Consider the following 22,008-nt stretch of genomic DNA (forward strand, 5'->3'; position numbering starts at 1 on the left):
CAAAATGCTGGAGGAACCCAGCAGGCCAGGCAACATCTATGGAAAAAAGTAAGCGGTTGACGTTTCAGGCCGAGACTGAAGAAGGGTCTCGGTCCAAAATGTCAATTATTTTCTCTTTTCCATAGATGCTGCCCAGCCTACTGAGTTCCTCCAGCATTTTGTAGGTGTTGCTTGGATTTCCAGCATCTGCAGATATATATATATATATGATGATGACGTTGGCTGGTGGCGCAGTGACATCAGTGCCGGACTCTGGAACGGAGGCTCCCGGGTTCGAATCCAGTTGGGCTGTTCCCGAGTATGCTTTCCATCCGTGCTGGGTTGAGTGTCGAGCTCGCAACTCGACCTCGTAAAATAAAAGAAAAATACTGTGTGAGGAGTGGCGCGCTGCGCAGTCTCTCGTTCCGCGCCTTGTAAAGGCATGAAAATGCCCGATGCTAGCCTCTCAGACCTGAGTCAACGTCGTCATCATCATCATCATCGATATATATAAAATAAAATAAACGTGGATGAAATTGTGCATGGGTGTGTTAGTAACCTTGCAGATGAGACAAAGATTGGTTGGGGGCATTGTGGCTAGTATAGAAGACTGCTAAAGGACACAGTGGGATATTGATTAGTTGCAGATATGGGTAGAAAAATGGCAGATGAAGTTTAGTTCATCTAAAGTATGAGGTGTTGCTAAAGTATGAGGAGATCACACGTAGAGGGAAAGTACAGAGGGATCTTTGGATCCAAGACAATTCCTCACTGAAGGTGGCTGCACATGCCAATAGGGTGCGAAAGAATCATATGGCATTCTGGCCTTTATTATTTGTGGCATTGAGTTCAAGAGTCAGGAAATTGTGTTGCAAGTTAATAAAACTCTAGTTAGGCTGCATCTGAATTGCATTTAATTCTGGTCACCACATAATAGAATGTGGAAGCTTTGGAGAGGGTGCAGAAGGGGTTTACCAGAATGCTGCCTTGATTGGAGGGCATGTTCTATAAGGAGAGGTTGGATAAACTTGAGTTGTTTTCCCTGGAATGGCGGAAGCTGTCGAGAGATCTGAAAAAGGTTTATATGATTACGAAAAGCGTAGATGGAGTAGACAGCCAGTATCTTTCTCCCGGAGTTGATATGTCTAATACGAGAGGGCATGCGTTTAAGGTGAGAGGTGGAAAGTTCAAGTGAGATGTATGGAACAAGTTCTTAATTCAGAGTGGTGTGTGTCTGGAATGTACAGCCTGGGGTGGTAGTGGAGACAGATACGACGGCAGCATTTAATAGACTTTCAGATGGGTACATGAGTATGCTGAGAGTGGAGTGACATAGACTGTGTGCAGGCAGAAAGGATTAGGGGTCATTATCTTAATTAGTGTGACACAGCATCGTGGGCTGAAGGGGCCTGCTCCTGTGCTGTATTCTATGTTCTGTTTGATGCAAAGCCACAGATTCTGGCATTTAATCTAAAACTGGGTCAAGAGGTAGGTGTCAAGGAGCATTAATAAAGAAGAAATAGAAATGAAATGGCAATGTTTTAAGGTTCTGGTTGGTTGGCAGATTAGGTGCAATTCCAGAGCTTGTATATTCTTACAGAGTAGGTAAATTTTCAGTCACTGCTGACATTTAGAGTTGTCAGCCCTGGTTAGGTGCTTTCCTGGAGGCAGCTTCACATGATCTCCCATTTTCAGCATACCTGCTCAGTAAAATAGCCCCTGCAAAGACTATTAAGTGAAAAGGTCTTAACAAGAAAATAATCATGATTTTTAGTGTGTCTGTGATCTTTTGTTTTTTCAATCTTTACAGTATTTTCCCGATTAACCTTCAGTTTTGGGAGTGGCTCCAGGGAAATGCCCTGTCAGCGGTGTTTGTGCCACTTTTAAGCCATGTAGGCCACAGGTCCCAAGTGTCCCGCTGGAACAGGGCAAACAGGCATAGTGCTGCTGAATGTGTACTGCTAATCTGATGTATTACTGTTATCAAATGCTATTGCCACAGATTTTTGCCTGTTTCCCATGCTCTAACGTTTTTTGCTGTAATTGTTACATTGGTTGTTTTTATTCCAATGCACCAAGTTGGCATTTGTTGCTAACTGAGGTGGTGATTGCCTGTAGAAAGGAAATAGAACCAAAGAACACTACAACACAGAAACAGGCCATTCGGCCCTTCTAGTCTGTGCCAAAACTTCATTCTGCTAGTTCCATTGACCTGCACCCAGTCCATAACCCTCCAGACCTCTCCCATCCATGTATCTATCCAATTTATTCTTAAAACTTAAGAGTGAGCCCACATTTACCACATCAGATGGCAGCTCGTTCCACACTCCCACCACTCTCTGAGTGAAGAAGTTCCCCCAAATGTTCCCCCTAAACCTTACCCCTTTCACCCTAAAGCCATGTCCTCTTGTATTTATCTCTCCTAATCTAAGTGGAAAGAGCCTACTCGCACTTACTCTGTCTATACCCCTCATAATTTTGTAAACCTCTATCAAATCTCCCCTCATTCTTCTATGCTCCAAGGAATAAAGTCCTAACCTGTTCAATCTTTCCCTGTAAGTCAACTCCTGAAGACCCGGCAACATCCTAGTAAATCTTCTCTGCACGCTTTCAATCTTACTGATATCCTTCCTATAGTTTAGTTGGTCATATATTGTGCTTAACAAATGACAAAGTATCCTAAAGCTCCAAAGTGTTACAGACTTGAAGTGTACGTTCTGTGGTATTGTGGGAAATGCTGAAACGAGTATGGTGCACGGAAAGCTCTCAGAAACAGCAATGTAATAATGACAAGATACCTTCATTCAGTGTCATGGGCTGAAGAGTATGTTTTAGCCTGGACACCAGGGAGAAATAATTCACTCAAAACAGCTTCAACAACTGCAGATGCTGAAAATCATAAATAAAACAGAAAATGCTGAAAATACACAGCAGGTCGGATAGCCTTTATGAAAAGAGATACATCAATGCTTTAGGTTTGCAATTCTTTGGCAAAGCAGGAAAAGAGAAAGATGCAAGTTAGATTACAGTGGGAAAGAAAATGGGGGAGGGGTATTTAGAACCAAGGGAATGTCTATGGTAGGATGAGTCAAAATGGCTTGCACTATTACAAGCATCAGAGTTTAGCTTATCTGAAAGATAGCCTACCAGTACAGCATTAATATCTTCCAGCTGGGTACAGGTATCGATTATAACTGACGTTTCAATGACAAACTCTGCCACCCTCATCAGGGATGATGCCTGGGCATGTCTAGTCCAGTGGCATTTATAGCCACAGCAGCCGACCCTCCTGATTGGATGAGGACTAACCAATCAGGTTTCTGCTCTCCCACCTTGTTTACAGTCAAATTCCAGTTCTTACTTAGAGCGAGACCTTCATCTTTGTTAAAATTCTTTTCCTGTAGTTTTATTTCAATGGTTCCTTTACCAGGTGTTCCCAAAAGCCAGTAGTTTTGTGCCGTCGAAGTCAATCCTATCGCCATTGCGAATACTATGTTTTGCTACTGCTAATTTTCTGGGTAACCCAAATGGATACACCTCCTGTGCTCCTGCCTGCATTATGTGTTCAAATCCCTGAAACTTAAATGTGCACCCTTGTCTGCTGGAGATGTAATGGAAACCTGGGTGTGTTATTGTTCCCATGTATTTGCATGTGCTATTTATCTTAATTCAAAATGCAGTCTTGTGGGTCTTTTAGTGCACTTAGGTTGGGCTATACTGTGTAATTTATGCTGTAGGGTGTAGAAAGTGGAGGAGTGAGAGGTTGAGTTGTGAGAAACTACTATTGGTTAGTAGAATCTGGACTGTATGTCTAGCCCAGAACTTCCTTGCCTTCCTTTTCTGAGTGAGGGTCCAACTTGTATATGTGTAGTACATCAATGCTTGATGACACCTCAGGGCATTACATGGAGATGTGTTTGGGATCCCAGAAGATTGCTCACAGCCCAGCAACTCATATTTATTCTTTGGTACATCTTTGGTGAATTTCCAAATATTATGGAAGGCTCCTCAATGTTTCACTCCCCATGTCACCAAGTCCTTGGGGATGGGTGCACACCCTGTTGGAATGGTCTAGCCTAATGAGCCTTGGAACCCAGTGCTCTCCAGAAGTTGTAAGAAAATCAACAATGGAGCATCTTGTACATGAAGATAGGCACAAGGAGCATGCAGTGCAAACTGAAACAGAGACTAAAACACCAACACAGGAATGCGGAATGCAGAGAAAAAATGAAAGGACTTGCAGGCTTGAAAGGGATGATTTAAGAATAGTGAAGAGGGTTAAGTGAATGGGTAGTTGGAAGCAAGTTGTTTCGAGCAGTTTCAGGGTCAAAGTACATATATTATCAAAGAATGTATAAATTATACAACCTTAAGATTTGATGGCTTACTGGTAGCCACAAAGCAAGAAACTCAAAAGAACCCAATTAAAGAAAAAAGATAACAGACAAACACCCAATGCACAAGAGAAAGGGAAAATAAAACACAAATCATGCAAACAATTGAAGCCAACAACAACCAAACCAAACTGAGACTTCAGCTCCGAACCCCAGAGCAATCCAGAGTAGGCCGAAAGCCTCACTTATCAGTTCATCACATTAGCAGGCACAGAGCATGGCAGCTGTGGCAGTCTTCATAGCCTCAGTGCCATGGAGAGAGGAGTGACTATTGTAGAGAGTGAGCGAAGTTGGCTCTCACCTTGGATCCTGATGCCCTGTCTTTTCAGTCTATCTGGGCCGGTGTTTACACTGACCAAACAATGGAACAGCAAAATGCTCCGGCACCCTAGAGAGAGGAGTGAACATCATGGAGAGCGAGTGAAATCAGCTCTCACCTCTTATCTGAGCTGCGTATAGATTGTCTAAACATCATATCGTACCTCTCACTAGGACCCGGCTATGGCGAAGGGCTTGAGACCTAGACCACGCTGCCCAGCGACTCACTTCAGGCCCAGATTTCACCGCCCAGTCTGAAGCCGCTCTCAAGCTCGCACCCAAGGCAATTGTACGGGTATCGGAACTCCTCTGCCACGGCCCCAACTTCTCCTCTCTGAATGGCTCAGTCCATCTGTATCGATTCTGCAACACAGCATCTCGGCTCACCCCCCCCACCCCCCCCGAACAAGCTTCGCCATCGCTCACCCCCTCACTGTTTGCAGCAATAATTTAACACAATTTACCTCAGAAAATGTGTTTTTAGTGATGTTTTTAGTCAGATTTCTCAACTTTTTAACTACTCATGAACTGTTGCATGCATTTGGTGGTGCTATCTTAACCGGATATTAAGAGGTCGTAGAGCTGAATTAAATGATTGATTTATTCAAAAGTTGTTAACATTAGAGACTTCATGGGTTATGGAAAGCAAAGACATGATAAGACAAGAGGAATGCAATAGAGAAATGTAGTTAGATCTATTTATGTATACGTAGTGTAAGTGCCAGTGGATATGATGAGATGGTATGTTCCTGTTACCCCATCGAAGGATATAACGCAGAAGTCAACTATTTGGTTCCTCTCATTTTGTAATCTCTTTGTAATTTCGTAATCTCACTTCTGTAATTCACATGTAGATGATGGGATGACCATTTGAAGGTTTCGTAGAGAGCTGCATTGTAGTGAGTATTAGCCAAAGCAACTTCCAGACTTACAAATGCAATGTTAACCCAAATTTAGCTCAATGCCTTTGGGACAATTTTTTTTGTCAGTTAGAGGTTTAATATTTATGAAAAACCACCAGCATACATTGTATCTCTGAGTCAGTCTGTTGACAAATGTGTACCTAGAGGCATTCTTGGCAGACCTATGGTTTAAGGATCTTTATAAATGTGCATGTGGGTATTGTCAGATCTTAAACAGCTAAAGCTGCACAGTTATTAAGCCAAAGCCCCAGTAAGTCTCCTAATGTTTGTCCAGGTGGAGATGTCCCATTTATTGGAGTAGTTTTTGGCATGGACATCTGGAGCAAAGAGGGAGGAATCCTAATATCCAGCTACAATTAATCTGCTAGGTGTAATCAGCACTGCCCTAAGAATGTTTATCTTACTTTTCAACAGAAGGTTGACTTGGCTCCAAATATCCACGACCATCTTGGAATTGCTGCAACCCTCTTTACACATTTGGCTTGAATTTGTTTCCTGAGATATATGGACTGATGTGAATGACGTTTGTACAATAGCATTATCAGAATGGTAAAAACACACATGCTTGCATTGCAGAAAAAGCTAATCAGTCTACACTCTCTTTTCTACAGTTATGTCTTTCCAGTTGAATTCCAATTTCTTCAAACATGATTGGATGTGTTTTGCTCATGAGCTGTGTGTGTACTGGATGTTGATGGTGCTCATTTTACAGAATTTTTGGTGGGCTTGGATATACCATTCGTCTCTGCTGCATTACTGATTATCAGAAAGACTGTGCACTGATTGTCTGAGGGCAGTCCAGTGAAAGTTTCATTCGAGAGAGGTTTAACAAAAACAGTGAATTGATAATGGAAATCTAAGCCAAGCACGAAGTTCACAATAAACCAATTAACAGTTGAAAAAGGAAAAGACAAGTGAATTTTTTAAAATGCAAGACCATCATTGACAGTGTGAGTGAGTGTAACAGGAAGAATGTGATGTTTAGCTGAACTTTTGGTTTTGAAACCACCATTCATTTTCAGGAGACTGTGACCTACATACCCTGTGATCCTGTGTTCTATTGCTGCTCATTGTCTGAACCTTTGGCACAGTACTTCCCTAGGGAAAGACAGGTGAAAATGAACATCTTGTGCCCCCAAACTATTCCCTGCTAACAACTTGCTTTTAATGTGCAACAACCATAACTGAGGAATCAAAATCAAGTTTAAGATCTCTGGCATATATCATGAAATTTGTTGTTTTCCAGCAGCAGTACAATGCAATACATAATAATAAAAATATAAATTACAATAAGAAGTCTACATTAAAAAATTAAATTAAATAAATCATGCAAAAAAAGAGGGGAAAATAGTGAGGTAGCGTTCATTGGTTTATTGTCCATTCAGAAATCTGATTGCGGAGAGGAAGAATCTGTTCCTGGAATGTTGGTGTGTGCCTTCAAGCTCCTGTACCTCTTCCCTGATGGTAGCAATGAGAAGAGGGCATGTCCTGGGTGATGGGAGTCTTTAATAATGAATGTTGTGTTTTTGAGGCATCACCTTTTGAAAATGTCCTCAGTGCTGGGGAGGATAGTGCCCAACATGGAGTTGGCTGAGTTTACAATTTTCTGCAGTTTTTTCCAATCCTGTGCAGTGGCCTCTCCATACCAGACAGTGATGCAACCAGCACATTTGTAGAAACTTGTAAGTGTCTTTGCTGACATACTAATTCTCCTCAGACTCCTAATGAAGTATAGCCACTGTTGTGCCTTCTTTGTAATTGCATCAATATGTTGGGACCAAGGTAGATCTACAGAGATGTTGACATCAGGATCTTGAAACTGCTCACTCCTTCCACTGCTGATCCCTTGATGAGGACTAGTGTGTGTTCCATCGACTTCCCCTTCCTGAAGTCTACGATCGATTCCTTGGTCTTATTGCCATTGAGTACAAGCTTGTTTCTATGACACCACTTTAACCAGCTGATCTATCTTGCTCCTGCATGGCTCCTCGTCACCACTCGAAGTTCTGCCAATGATAGTTGTGTCATTGGCAAATTTATAAATGGCATTTGAGCTGTGCCTAGCCACACAATTGTCGGTGTGGAGAGAGTAGAACAGTGGGCTAAACACACATCCTTAGGTATGTCAGTGTTGACTGTCAGTGAGGAGGAGATGGTATATCTGATCTGCACAGACTGGTCTCCCAGTGAGGAAGTAAAGGATCCATTTGCAGATGGAGGTACAGAGGCCCAGGGTTTGGAGTTCGTTGATTAGAAATGATGGGATGATTATGCTGAATGCTGAGCTGTAGTCAATAAACATAGGTATTGCTATTGTCCAGGTGATAGAAGATCAAATGGAGAGCCAGTGAGTTTACATCCACTGTAGGCTTTTTGTGGTGATTGGCAAATTGCAGTACTTCCAGTTCCTTGCTTAGGCAGAAGTTGATTGTAGCCATGAGTAACCTCTCAAAGCATTTCATTTCATCACAATAGGGCGTGACAACAAATTTGACCTAACAAAATCACACAATAACTCTGATATCCAAAATCTTCAGTGTTCTGACTATAAAAACAAAAAAAAATGCAGTAAATACTCAGGTTATTGTGGCATTCATAATAGTGGTTGCAAAATACTGAAGGTTTTCGCCATTGAAATATTGTGTCTAGTTCACTGTTCATCGACAGTTTCAGAGGCCATGTGTAAAGGTCCCATGAAGGAACTATACACATTCTGTGTATTCTGTTGGTCACTCATCTCAGGTCAGGTCACTCGTCTGAGTGCTACTGGTACCATGGAACCCAGTACTACCTGTCGCATGGTCGGGTGGTCGGCGACTAAACCGGTTCCCCCACCAGGCTTGCCTGGTGAGGAGGGTGGCTAGACACCCTGCAGGATGAAAAACAAGACCTGTCAAAGGGTGGATGAACCCTCTCGTAGGGTCAACGGCCATCTAGCAAACACGTGCCGTGAAGCTCGGAAAGGGCATCCCTTGCATCGAAGCTTGGTCTGGCCATTCACTGCAACAGAACTTCCCCCAGCCGTCTTGGACCCCACCATGCCTCTGGATCTGGGAGGGGATGTCGAGAGGGTGAGTCTGGACCTGTGCAACCCTCTACTCACCTAAAATCCATTCACGCACACGCTGTTCCTTTCTGAGGAGTGGGGTACCACCCCACTAACTGACTGAAAGGAACCATCATCATCCTATGGGATGGATAGCCAGAGAGAAAGAGAGAGACTCTGTTGCAGATTTGGTTAGATATCAAGAACCCACTGAGTACAAATTCTTTAAAGTTGGGGAGAAGACAAAAGGTTAATATTTCAGGTCAAATGCCTTTCACTAAAACAGGAAAAATCAATGGGTAAGTAACGGTTTTTAAGCAATTACAAAGTCTGTGAACATGAGAAAAGAAAACTTGGTGAAGGCTGTGAGGTTGCATGTTGAAAGGAATAATTGTGCAAGGTAACAGGAGAAGCAAAAATAAGATTGGTCTGGTTGAGGTGTAAATGGGATTTAGTGGACTCAGTAAAAACAGCTGCTGCCTAAAAATATGGGGACTGTACTTATGATTTTCAATAGCTGCTCCTCTTATAATGGTGTCATGGGGCCTGTTATATTTGTTTGAATGGACCAATGTGACTTTAGTTTAACCTCTCATTTAAGATATGGCATATGTCCAGCAATGTGGCATTTTCTTTGTATAGTATTAAAAGATTAAGCTTGATTATGTGTTAATTTATTTTATTTTATTTAGAGATGCAGTGCAGAACAGGCCCTTTCTGCCCTTTGAGTCATGCTGCCCAGCAACCCACCTATTTAACCCTAACCTAATCACAGGACAATTTACAATGACCAATTAACCGACTAACTGATACAACTTTGGGAATATGGGAGGAAACCAGAGCATCTGGAGGAAGCCCATGTGCTCATGGGAAGGAACGTACAAACCTGCTTACAGAGGACGCTGTAAATGAACTCTGCACTCCGATGCCCTGCGCTGTAATACCATCATGCTAATTGCTGTGCTACTATGGCGTCCCAGTGGAGAAGTTTTAACCAAAATGTTTCTGATAATATTCTTTTTTTGTTCTGGTTGCTTTTGAATGACTTGCCTCCATTACATTCCTGAAAATGTTGCTCATGTGCTGTCTCAAAGGTACTGATACTTCTCCCTAGCAATTGTTCGTGTTGTGTAACTTTAGACAGTAAAGGACAAATTATGTTCACCTAAAAAGGGTCAAATTGTTTCCCTGAAAAGAAGCTCCAAGGTACAACTGAGAACTGTCTGTGCCATAATCTTAGCTTTAACAAATGTAACGTAAGACCATCCCATCTAATCCTTCATGCCAGCTTTACCATTCAATAAATGAAAGTTGATCCTATGCTGAGTATATTTACCTATTCAATCCTTATCCCCTAGCTCATTCATTATACAAATAACTGTCACTCTTAGCTTTAAATAGACTTGACAACTGAGCAACCCCCCATGAGGTAAATAGTATTTTTTGCAAAGTAATTTCTTGTCATCTCACTTCTAAGTGGCCAGCTCTTGAGATTGTCTCCTAGTTGTAGATTCTTCACAGCTAAAAGAACCTATCTCTCAGCATCCATTATATCAAACATACTGAGTGATATACATTTAATAAGATCATCTCTCATTTTTTTAAAGATCCATTTAGCAAAGGACACATTTAAGCTCCGATTACAGAGAGCTCCTTCATTCCAGGAATCAACCTGATTCTACACTGATTCCATGCAAGTATGTTTTTCTTTAGTTATGGTGATCTCAATGACAGAGAATGTTGTAAACGGGCTTTCACCAGAGCCCTATATGATCTCAGTAAGACATGGCTTCCAATACTGTTATCATAAATACCAGTGTACCATTTACCTTCCTAAATGATTGTTATATATGCTTATATACTTTGCACAAGCACATCAAAATCTCTTTGGATATGAACGGTCTTGAAGGCATGTCTGCAGTCTAACTACCAGCTACTATTAAGTATGGATTTATTTATTTAATCATTCCATTCCTGGTGGCATCAGAATCGAAGCCGTGTTCATCTTGCTTCTGCAGGCTTGCACTAATGCACGGTGACCTGTAGCAAAATGGCTCCTGATTTCCACCTTTCAGCTTGGGGCATCAGGGCATCTTTATAGCCATCTCTCCAGCTGAGGTCTGATACCTCTGCAGAATGGAACCTACAGATCTGGGCAGAATGAAACACTGATGTGTGGCTGTTAGCTTTTTGTTGGGAAGAACCGGATGCTTTCAAAAGATTGACTGTCTGATTACAGATTTCTAGGCAGTGTCTTCAGAAACATCTGTTCATGGTGTTGGCTCCTGAAGTGTTGCTAGGACTCCTGAGAGTTTACGGTTAAGAGATTTCAAACTCTTATGACTATGGGAGGCCCGGGGACATTGATTTAATATGACTCATTGCCTTGATATTTGAGTGGGGTCTCCTGGGGATCCCCACTATAATTTGACTGGATTTGTAGGCTTTTTGAGACTTTGAAGCATTGTGCTACAGCAGAGGGCTTTAGCTCATTTAGGAAAATAACAATATCCTGGGGTACAGCTGGCCCAAAACGTTTGCTTTACGATGTGTGGTGATGAGGATTCACAGAAAAGCAACGAACCGGATACTGAAACAGAGGCCAGTTTATGGCGCCAGTTCCCTTTTCTCTCTTCTCATAGCCCTGGTGTGTTTCTTGTTGTATGCCGTTTATACAGTTTTAGTGAGTGACTTTGTATGTGGTGGGTTTATATGTTGTTTGAATGTATACAGGTAAAAGATGGTTTACATTTCAACACTTGTGTTTTGGTTTCTGTACGTTCATGTATGAGGTGTTCATGTTGTGTATGTATTGGATATCATTTGTCTGTGGGTGCATTTATGTGAGATTTGGTTGTCATGTTGTGCTAGAATGTGTACTAGGCTGTGGAATAGTATATATTTGGGGTGATTTATGGGGTGTGTTTAAGTCTTGGCTTAGATACCAAGTCTGGCGGAACCGTTTCTGCTGACTGGAGAAGGGGCAAAGGCTGGTTACTGGCACCTTAAAGCTAAATGCTTTGGGCAGATGGGGCTCGTCAGTCATGGTTGGCAGCTCATGGAGGAGAAGGAAAACCCTGATCTCAAACTGCTGCCTTGCGGCTGTACTCACTCATGAGGAAGGCTTCAGGAGTAAACCTCGAGGGGAAAAGTCCAGAGCTGGTGTCCCTAAGACAGTCCGACGTTGAGTTCAATGCTGACTGGCAACTCCTGCAATGCTGCTGGTACCAAACTGTATCAGTCTCTGCCGTTCCTTTGGGTTCATCAGATGAGTGGAGAGGGGGAGCTTGCTACATGGGCAACAGCTTGCTCTCCATGTTGTACTGCTCTGGCTTGCGTATCTCGACAGCTAGGGCACAACATCCGTAGTCAACCGTGAACAACGGAGGCTTCAGATACTCAGGAGAGGTTTAAGTCCTGCATTTTGGAAGAGTTTTGATCCTGTGTCAGCTTGCGAACATGTGCAGTATGATATCTTTTGCATTTGGCTGTGTATTATCTGCATGGTTGATATAGCCTTTCACGTAATTTGATATTTGCATAAGAAATGTTTTAATTATAATCAAGCAGACCCATCACGTGGCGCTCTCGTTCAAACCAAAATGAATTCTGAAACTTCAGGTAGATTTCCATAAGTTTTCCATTTTGACAGAGATCAATTCCTATGTGTGCATTTGCACATTTGAACTTTGAGCTGTTGGGCTTTGTCACAGACTGGTTGTACGAACAACCTTTCTTTGCTGTGCCTCTGAAACCTTCAGTCATGAGGCCTGCTCCCCCAACCCCTCCCTGGTGTGTTCTAACATAAACTTGGCAGTAACTTTCTGTTAGAATGGACTTGTGTTAAACTTTCTTACTGAAGAAACTTATGGGCGCCATGGTAGCACAATACTATTACAGCTCGGAGCGTCGGATCTCGGAGTTCAATTCCGACGTCATCGGTAAGGAGTCTTTACATTCTCCCCATGGAATGCTTGGGTTTTCTCCAGGAACTCCAGGTTCCTCCAAAAGTCCAAAGATGTACCAGTTAGTAGGTTAATTGGTCATTGTAAATTGTCCTGTGATTATGCCAGGGTTAAATCAAGGGTTGCAGGGCGGTGCGGCTTGAAGGGCCTATTCCACACTACATCTCAATAAAGAATACATTTCAAGGCATCTGACCGCAAGTCCCGACAAAAGATTGCAAGGACTGCTGAGAGGTCTATCAGGGTCTAGCTTCCATCTGTTGGAGATGTGTATCAGGAGCGTTGCATGTGTAAGGCCCTAAGTATTGTCAATGATCCCTCCCATCTGTCCAACAATCTCTTTGAACCCCTCTAGCATCAGGCAGGAGGTACCGTAGCATTCGGACAAGAACAGTTAGAATGAGAAACAGCTTCTTCCTCCAGGCCATAAGACGACTGAACTCCCTGCCACCACCAGAGTCTCATCACATGTGAAGCACCAGTAGCGTTATACTGTTTGCTTTTTAGCTTAGATCATGTATGCACCCTATTATTTGTTAATTTATTTGTGGTAATATTACTTTGAGTTATGGGTGTGTGTTATATGTACTGTGTTGTGCACCTGAGTCCGGAAGAACATTGTTTCGTTTGGCTGTATAAATGGTTACGGTTGATTGGCAATAAAGTGAACTTGAAGTCCCATCTCTGATGCCCCAGGACGCAAGTTCACATTCCGACTTGGTGTTGTACTGGCTCGTACGGAGCAACATCGGGCAAGGTTCAACCACTGGTATTGTTGTTTACTGGTTTCACCTGAGATGGTTGTGACACAGTGATGGGCGTTCCTCTGTCTGTCTGGACTAGAAAAAGGAAAGTTTCTCTCAATGCCTGATGATTGTTTGCTTATGGTAGGTGACATTGAGTGAGCCATTTGAACAATGAGCCCCTTCTTTCTCACTTCTAATTCCTGCTCCAGCCATCCAATTCTATTGAACAAATTGGCTCCATGACCAATGTATCCTAGAGACTCGTAGACAAATTCAGCCCACTGAGTCTGTGTCAAATGTTAACCACTCATTTACACTTATCCTGTACCAATCACTTTTCAAACTTCTCATCAACTCCTCTGATTGTACCATTCATCTACACACACTAGGGCAATACTATGTTGGGTAGTTTTGGGTTGCCAATTAACATCCCAATGCACTTGCCTAAGGCACTTGGGAGGAAATGGGAACATTCCCCAGAGTAATCCCACATGGTCACAGGGAGAACATGCAAACTCCACATGGACGGCATCTGAGGCTAAGATTGACCAACCCCCAACCCCACCCCGGGTCCCTGATGCCATGAGGCAGCGGCTGTACTAGCTGCCCCCACCCCTGAGCTGCCCAGAGTGAAACAAAGTAAAATAAAAGGCAAGATCTAACCTTCCAAATGATGGCCATTTATAACTACCCCTTCATATCCCCATTCTGGGTCTAATTCTAGAATATTCTGTGATCTGCATGTTCAGTTTTTCCTACAACTACTGTAAGCCCTGAGGAGTGTGGGGGTCTGTTAGGATAAGGAGGGGAGTGCTAGTGAATGTTCCACATCAGAATCACAGCCACAACAACAAGTCTTCTGGCACGATTATTTCCTTTCCATAGTGTAAAATAAGAGTTAAAGTTGAATGCTACTTTTACATTGAGTCATGGAAATCTATAAATAGATATAAATAGAGAGCATTTGATCTGTCTTACCCATGCTAGTGAAGGAATCATATAGGCTCTTTAGTCTAATTCATCTGTGCTGACCAAGATGTCTATCCGAGCCAGTCCCATTTACCTGCATTTGGCCCATATCCACTTACCTGACGTTTAAACATTAGAATTGTACCTCACCTCTGCAAACTTCCTCTGGCAGCTTGTTCCATGTATCCATCACCCTCTGTGTGGAAAAAGTTGCTCCTGGAGTCCTTTTTTAAAAAAAATCTAAATGAGAGCCAGAAGAGAAGAACCCTCACTATAGCAGAAAATGCTGGAAACACCCAGCAGATAAGGCAGCATTTGTGGAAAGCGAGGCAGTTGATGTTTCATGTCTCAAACCTTTAGTTAAAACACAATCTCAGTTTTAAATTCTCTTTTCACATGCATCACTGTGTGGTTCTAGCACTTTTTTTTGTTTTATTTCATTGCTCATTTTCCATGATGCTCACTCCTCTCTCTCCATGGCGCTGAGGCTATGAAGACCGCCCTTGGCTGTTGTGCTCCATGCCTGCTAATATGATGAACTGATAAGCCAGGCTTTGGGCCTACACTGGGCTGCTCCAAGGTTTGGATCCGAGGACTCATTTTTGGTTCAGAATGCTGTTGTTCGCTACGGTTGTTTGCATGACTTGTATTTTTTTCCCCTTTCTCTTGCGCATCAAATGTTGGTCTTGAATTTTTTTCTTTAATTGGGTTCTTTTGCGTTTCTTGCTTTGTGAGCAAACAAATCTCAAGGTTGTGTAATTTATACATTCTTTGATAATAAATGTTCTTGGAATCTTTTTGAATCTTTGATGTAGTATTGAGATTGTTAAAATACTGTCCCACAGCATTTGCTGGGTTATTCGTTGTCAAAATTGTTAATGTAACGCTCAGTTATATTGGCTCGTATATGTCTAGGGGAAATCCCACCCAGCACCCACCTCAACGCTCCCCACAGGGTCGGTTGCCGCCCGAATCAAGCCCGAACATCAATCATCAGCCAGCACACCCAGTAAATTTTAACAAGTACACTTTATAGATATTACTAATTCTATGACATTAATATAAATTCGATACAGAAAGGGAAGTAATGGGAAAAAAAAGGCGCCAACACTTATCAAAGTCCAAGTTCTTCGCGCGCAACCGTTGGAGCTCAATCGAATCCGGACGACCACCTGAATCCTGTCGACTCACGGCTCAGGACCACCCGAAGTGATCGACCAGAGCCTTTCTGCACGTCTGCCGTCCTCCCCGTCTCTCCTCTGACTCCCCGCCAAAACCCCGTCCACCGTCCTCCCCGTCTCTTCCCTGACTCTCCGTCAAAAACCCCAGTCCAAAGTCATATGATACAGCATTATCATCCGAAAACAAAATGATACATGACCACCCATTGGTTAATAGCACCCTGCTGTCTCTAATAACCCAAGCAAACGTCTAGTTAGAGACTTTCTCAGCATTCCCCAGTGTAACATAACAAAGAAGCCATTTTAAATTTAACAAAAAAGAAAGACCCCGTACATTAAGTATAACCAATGCTACGAAAAGAAGGAGGAGGCCAACATGAGAATAGAATTGTGTAATGCAGCAGACAGTGAGTTATTCAGTGTGTCCCAGGGTATCAGTTGCTTTATGGGAGCCGTACATGGTTTGATGGTTTGGCATTTGAGATGCCTGTTCTAGTTGGGCTTATAGTAAACTGGTCACACTTGAATTTACTTTACCCTGCTGTAAATGAAAACTGATGCAGCTTTCAGCATTGTGAATTTTGAAAGAAAATTATGTACAGACTGTGACCGATTTTCTAGAATTGATTGATTGGCCCTGGAATTGCATCCTTAAGTGTAGAGCCTCTCTCCTCTCACTTAGACTTCCCTCCTTTCCAAGTTATTTTAGTTTTTTTACCTTTCTTTGGCTCGGTATCAACTTTTGTCTGATAATGCTTCTGTAAAACGCCTTGTGATATTTTTACTCAATTAAGCAGCCCTCGTAAAAGCTTGCTGTTGCTGTGAGATTTGGCCTGTCCCTCCTCACGTATACTCATTCCCTCTCCCCCCCCCCCCCCCGCCCCGTCGTATTGGCAGCCCTAATGGAATGCAGCATTAAGGGAGTTAGCAGATCTCCAGTATTTCGTCCAATTGCCTCATCTTTATACATGAGTCTAGACCTGCTTCAGAGTGTGGCATACTAGTGGGAGGAAGAATCACCATCCTCGTTTGGAATGGAGATGGAGGCTTGACGTTGGGAATGCAAATCCTGCAGGCATTAATGTTGCTGGCACAAGAGAGGTGAGTTCATAGGTAAAGTGGCCACTGTAAATTGCCCCTAGTGTGAAGGTGAATGGTAGAACCTGGGGTTGGGGGAGAGTTGATGGGAATAAAGGAATTGTAGGATTAACATAAATGGGTGCTCGATGTTTGGGACAGGCTTGGTGGGCTGAAGAGCCCATTTCTGTGCTCTGGCTATGAATTTAACACCATATATTCTTCTAAGTAGCTAGAAGTGACACAAAGTAGACACTCTTTGAGCTTTGAATGAATTCTGCTTTCTAGCATTTCAATGTTACAATGATTACCCTAAAGATACTTAATTAGTTGTGACATACATTGGGATGTTCTAAGGTCAGGAATTGTACTGTGTGAATTGAAGCCCTTATCTTTAGTTATCAGGTTGTATCATTGCCATGCTGATGAACAGTTAATAATGTTAACATCAGTCCCCTGAGGGCAGAGGACAACTTGTACTCCTGTGGGTTCTGAGCTTGTTGAATGCTGTTGTCGTTCACTTCAATTCTCTGCATGTTTTTTATTTATTTTTTCTTTCTCTTGCACATCGAGTGGTGGTCTTTTTTTCTTATTTGTATTCTTTTTTTCTTTAAATTGGGTTCTTTCGGGTTTCTTGCTTTGTGGTTGCCTGTGAGCAAGCAAATCTCAAGATTGTATAATTTACACATTCTTTAATAATAAATGAATCTTGACTAATGAGTGGCACCCACAGACCTTGCCATAAAAAAAGCTTGTCAGGACTGGCTTGCTTCAGCACCTGCACTGGGCTTATGTGTGCTTTGTATGTTTAGATTTAAAGTTCTTAATGAAATCCCAAATGTTGCTCCTCCGCTTTGAGCAGTCATTGGTCAGGATTCCCAAAAGTGGGTGGAGATGTTAAACTCTTGCACATGCTGTATGCCTTATCAGAATCCTTGACTCTTCTCCCCTTTCTGCTTGGTAATCTCTCAACGTAGTGGAGCTCAGAATCAAATCTGCTTTGGGACTTGTGTCATGCATGTAAGCATCATGTCATCCCCAATGGCACTGACTGAGTGTAATTAGGACATCAAATTAGAACCTCATTGTTGGCCCAGGGGAAGTTACTGCTGTTGGTTTGCTTATTCCGTGAGAATCTGGAGGATTTTGCAGGAGGTAGCACAGTTGGAATCACTGTACTTTGAGGTGCCTGCTGTAGGTAGCTTGTGTCTCTGAAGGGATGAGAACACTGCCGCCTGTAGACCTTGAACCTTGCGCAGCGTTTGCGACCTTGGTGTTTTTTTCATCAGACAATGGCTTTGCTGATGCAACCTCTCACTCAGCATCAGCAAAACCAAAGAGCTGATTATCGACTACAGGACAAAGGACAAAGAAACCCGAGGTCCATGAGCCAGTCCAGTAAATTCCTTGGTGTTATCATATCAGAGTGTCTGTCCTGGGACCAGTATGTAAGTGCCATCACAAAGAAGGCACGGCAGCGCCTCTGCTTTCTTAGAAGTTTGCACAGATTCAGCATGTCGCCAAAAACTTTGATAAACTTCTGTAAATGCACAGTGGAGAATATTCTAACTGGTTGTCTCCCGGCTTGGTATGGAAACACCAATGCCCAGGAATGGAAAGAAAAGGTCTATTGAAAGTGGTGGATACAGCCCAGTCCATCAGGGGCAAGAACCTCCCCACCATTGAGCATATTTGCACGGAGCACTGCCACAGCAAAACAGCATCCATCGTCAAGGGTCCCCAGCATCCAGGCACGCTCCTTTCGCACTATTACCATTGGTACAGGAGCATTAGGTCCCACATTGCCAGGTTCAGGAACAGTTACTACCCTTCAACCATCAGGCTGCTGAACCGACTCAGCACAACTCTGAACTGATCCCACAACCTATGGACTCACTTTCAAGGACTCTACAACTCGTGTACTCAGTATTATTAATTAATTAATTAATTTGATGTTGCATATTGGTTGTTTGCCAGTCTTTGTTTATGTATATTGTTTCATAAATTCTATTATAAGTATTTCTTTATTTTCCTGTAAAGAAAATAAATCTCAATGTAGTAGTGTATGTCACATATATGAACTTTGATATTAAATTTACTTTTGACATTGAAGGTAAATTTCATTATGGATGTTCATCTTAACTGAGAGGTGGCCTCTGAGAAATATTTCACAGTATCTTTCTGTGGATGGGTGGAGGCAGTTGTTCGGTGATGTTAGGTTAGTAGAGGATCTTTGTTTTTGCAAATATTAAGTGATAAACGCTCGTTCTCTCAAATAATTAATTTATTTTATTGAGATACTGTGTGGAGTAGGCCCTTCCAGCCCTTTCAGCCACGTTACCGAGCAACACCCAACTTAACCCTAGCCAAGCAGGACAATTTACAATGACCAGCTAACCTACCAACCGGCACATCTTTGTACCGTGAGAGGAAACCGGAGCACGTGGAAGAAGTCTACGCGGTCACAGGGAGAACATACAAACTCCTTATAGACAGCAGGGGGAATTGAACCCAGGTCGCTGGTACTGTAAAGCGTTGCGCTAACCAGTACTCTACTGTCAGCTGGACTTCCAAATGTGCATTTGCAAATGTTAGCAATACACACAAAATGCTGGAGGAACTCAGCAGGCCAGGCAGCATCTCTGGAAAAGAGTATAGTCGACAAGACCCTTCAGATAACATTTTGCAAATGTTATCAGAGTTCTTCAGCTCAATAACTGACATTGGAGGGGATAACTTTAGTTTTGAAATGGAGTTGCCGTGGGCTGAATATTTTCCCATATGTACTGCAGATCATCACTACTGCAGTGGGAAGCTTACTAGAGATGAGGCATTGTAGTGAGAAAGTTCGAGAAAAGTGTTGGTGGGATCATGCAGCCTTGTTTGATGCATCTATGTTGGGCTTCAGTCTGTTGTGAGCTTACTGGTTGAGATCAGGATAAAGATTCAATGATGTACTCAACTCTCTCCTGAAGTGGCTCTTGAGAACTTCTGGCCCAGGAATGCTGTGACTATGGAGGAGCATTCAGGGTGGTATTGAGAATCTGAAAGCTGTGCATTACTAGCACACAGAAGATTTGTGTAAGTGTCTGAAGGAATGCACCACCTCACAAAATTATCCTCTTGCCTGCCACGGCCTGTCATAACTGCAGGATAGTTTGCATTTCCCATGTTGGCCTCATTTACCACCTCAGAATCCACCAAACTGAAGTGAAAACAAGTCATTTTCAATCCCTTGATTGCGGAAAGAGATGATCTCAGCTTGCAAATCATCATGAAACAAAAGCAAGGTGGAGGCAAATCACTGTGGGTAGTCAAATTTGAAAAGTTCTGGATTGATAAAGTCAAGGGCTTTTTTTTCTGGGATCAAAAAAGGCATTGTAGATGTTTATTGCTCGAGTTGTATGGTGAAGATCATGCCGTTGTGCTGCTTGATGGATAGAATCTACACCACAATTCAAGATGCAGCCTTTCAGCCCTCAGGGGAGGTGATTGAGAAGTTCCCTTGAGATAATGCTTCCTGTGGAAGACAACACAAAGCTCCTCTGTAGTTGCCACAACCAGATTTGTCACTTTCCCCGAAATGGCCACAATTAAAGCATATCTGAGATCTCCGGGACAGAAATTGAGGTTCTGAATTTAAGATCTTTGTGTCAAATTTGTCAACACCTCCTCCTGAAGGCTTCTTGTTCTTCAGCTGGCCTTATTGACTTCTGGCTTTCTGGGCTTTGGACCTGGGGCATTTCATTGGGGAATAGTGTATAAAGGGTTGAGGGATTCTTCACAATATTCCTTTTAATGGATGCTGAAATGTCTCTGTTCTTAGTAAATTAATTTACAGACCCCTTGTGATGTAGTTTCTTGGGTAGTTGGCCTTCATAATGCTGAATAACCCACATACACCAAGATTCTCACCAAGTTGCTGGATATCTGCTTTTTTGACATACACTAAGATGCATGTCAACCTGGAAAAGTTCATTAGATTCCATGGGTAACTCTCCTGATTTTTAATTATATATTATGTGGAACTGAGCCATTCCAGAAACATTCTAGATTGGACGTCTTGTTGGTCTCAGTTAACCGATACTTTTAATGAGCTGGAACGGAGAATATTTGTCACCTCAAAAATACGTGCATTTTGGGTGAGGATGGGATTCGGTGTGACTGCTGTGCTTTATTTGGTTGAGTAGTCTCCTGCTTGCATGCCCATGAGCCACGAGCCAAGGCACCAAAGGTCATCCTGCAAGGAGGCGATGAATGAACAAAGAGAAATGATTGATTTTTGTGTGTTCGCTTGGGAAATAATCCAACTTTAGGCATAGGCTGTAGATTTTCATTTATTGTAAAATGGTCAGAATGTTATTGAGCCATAGAGTAACACTACATAGAAGCAAGCTCTTCTGCTCAACTTGTCCATGCCTACTATTCATTTGCCTATGTTTGGCCCACATCTATCCTAACTGTTCCTATCCTGGTACTTATCTAAATGCTTTTTAAATATTAATATTGTACATTCCTCAACCATTTCCTCTGGCAGCTTATTCCATATATGCATCACCCATGGTGTGTGCCTCTCGGGTCACTTTAAATCTATCATCTTGGGGTTAAACAGGTGGGTTGCTTGGTGGTGTGGCTCATTGGGCTAGAAGGGCCTTTTATGTGCCATACCGCTAAATAAATAAATCCTATGTCCTTCAGTTTTTTGTTCCCCTTCCCTGGGAAAGAGATTGTGTGTTCACCCTATCTCTGGCCCTCGTTATACACCTCTATAAGTCACCACTCAATCTCCTGCATCATTCCAAGGAATAAAATCCATGCCTGCCTTACCTTTCTCTATAACTCAGGTTGAACACTTTTACTGTAATTGATGATGGAAGTAGTGTCTTAATTACTTGAATCATGCTGCATAGATGTGCTGAAGTAATTGTGGCTTAGGCTTCCCAAGACCTGGTCGGATGATTTTGACCCATTGACGTGTCAGAGATGATCACTCAAGGCCGTTCACTGGCAGTTTCATGTTTATTCTTTTATAGTGAGCCCCTTTTTTGGCTGCCTCTAACACTAATTGTGCATTTCTCTCCCACTGTGAGAGTAGAATGGGAGCGAAAAGCCAGACTCTGTGTGCATTTTGAATCCCAGTTATTTAAAAAAAACTATATGCCCTATAGAATTTCATATTTTCATTTTCTAGTCTCTGGTGATTAAACCTTGTTTTCTCACATTTGGCTTTGTTTCCCATTGAATAATTTCCAACAACTTGCATCAAAGTACTTTCCAGTAAGATTATTCTTCAGTTGAATGGACTGGCAACAGACTAATTCCTTATCAAACTTGCTTCAAGTAGTGGTGTGTAATACTGATTAACCGAGTCCAGAATGCCTGTTGGTGCCTGTCCAGAGGAGATTCATGG

At 42.5% G+C, this 22,008-nt stretch overlaps 1 protein-coding gene across 8 annotated transcripts in view; it reads left to right on the forward strand.

The window, feature by feature from the left end:
• The window catches only part of pknox2 (pbx/knotted 1 homeobox 2), a 533,394-nt gene that overhangs the window by 194,375 nt on the left and 317,011 nt on the right, over positions 1 to 22,008 (forward strand). Inside the window, exon 1 of one of the 8 annotated variants that reach the window (XM_063038523.1) lies at positions 16,604 to 16,622. The exons of the other annotated variants lie outside the window; for them this stretch is intronic. The gene's annotated coding sequence lies outside the window, so the exon portion shown is untranslated. Of the gene's footprint in view, positions 1 to 16,603; positions 16,623 to 22,008 lie in introns of those variants that run through there. 8 annotated transcript variants of the gene reach the window in all.

The sequence above is a fragment of the Mobula hypostoma genome, chromosome X2, assembly GCF_963921235.1.
Source record: "Mobula hypostoma chromosome X2, sMobHyp1.1, whole genome shotgun sequence".
Taxonomy (NCBI): domain Eukaryota; kingdom Metazoa; phylum Chordata; class Chondrichthyes; order Myliobatiformes; family Myliobatidae; genus Mobula; species Mobula hypostoma.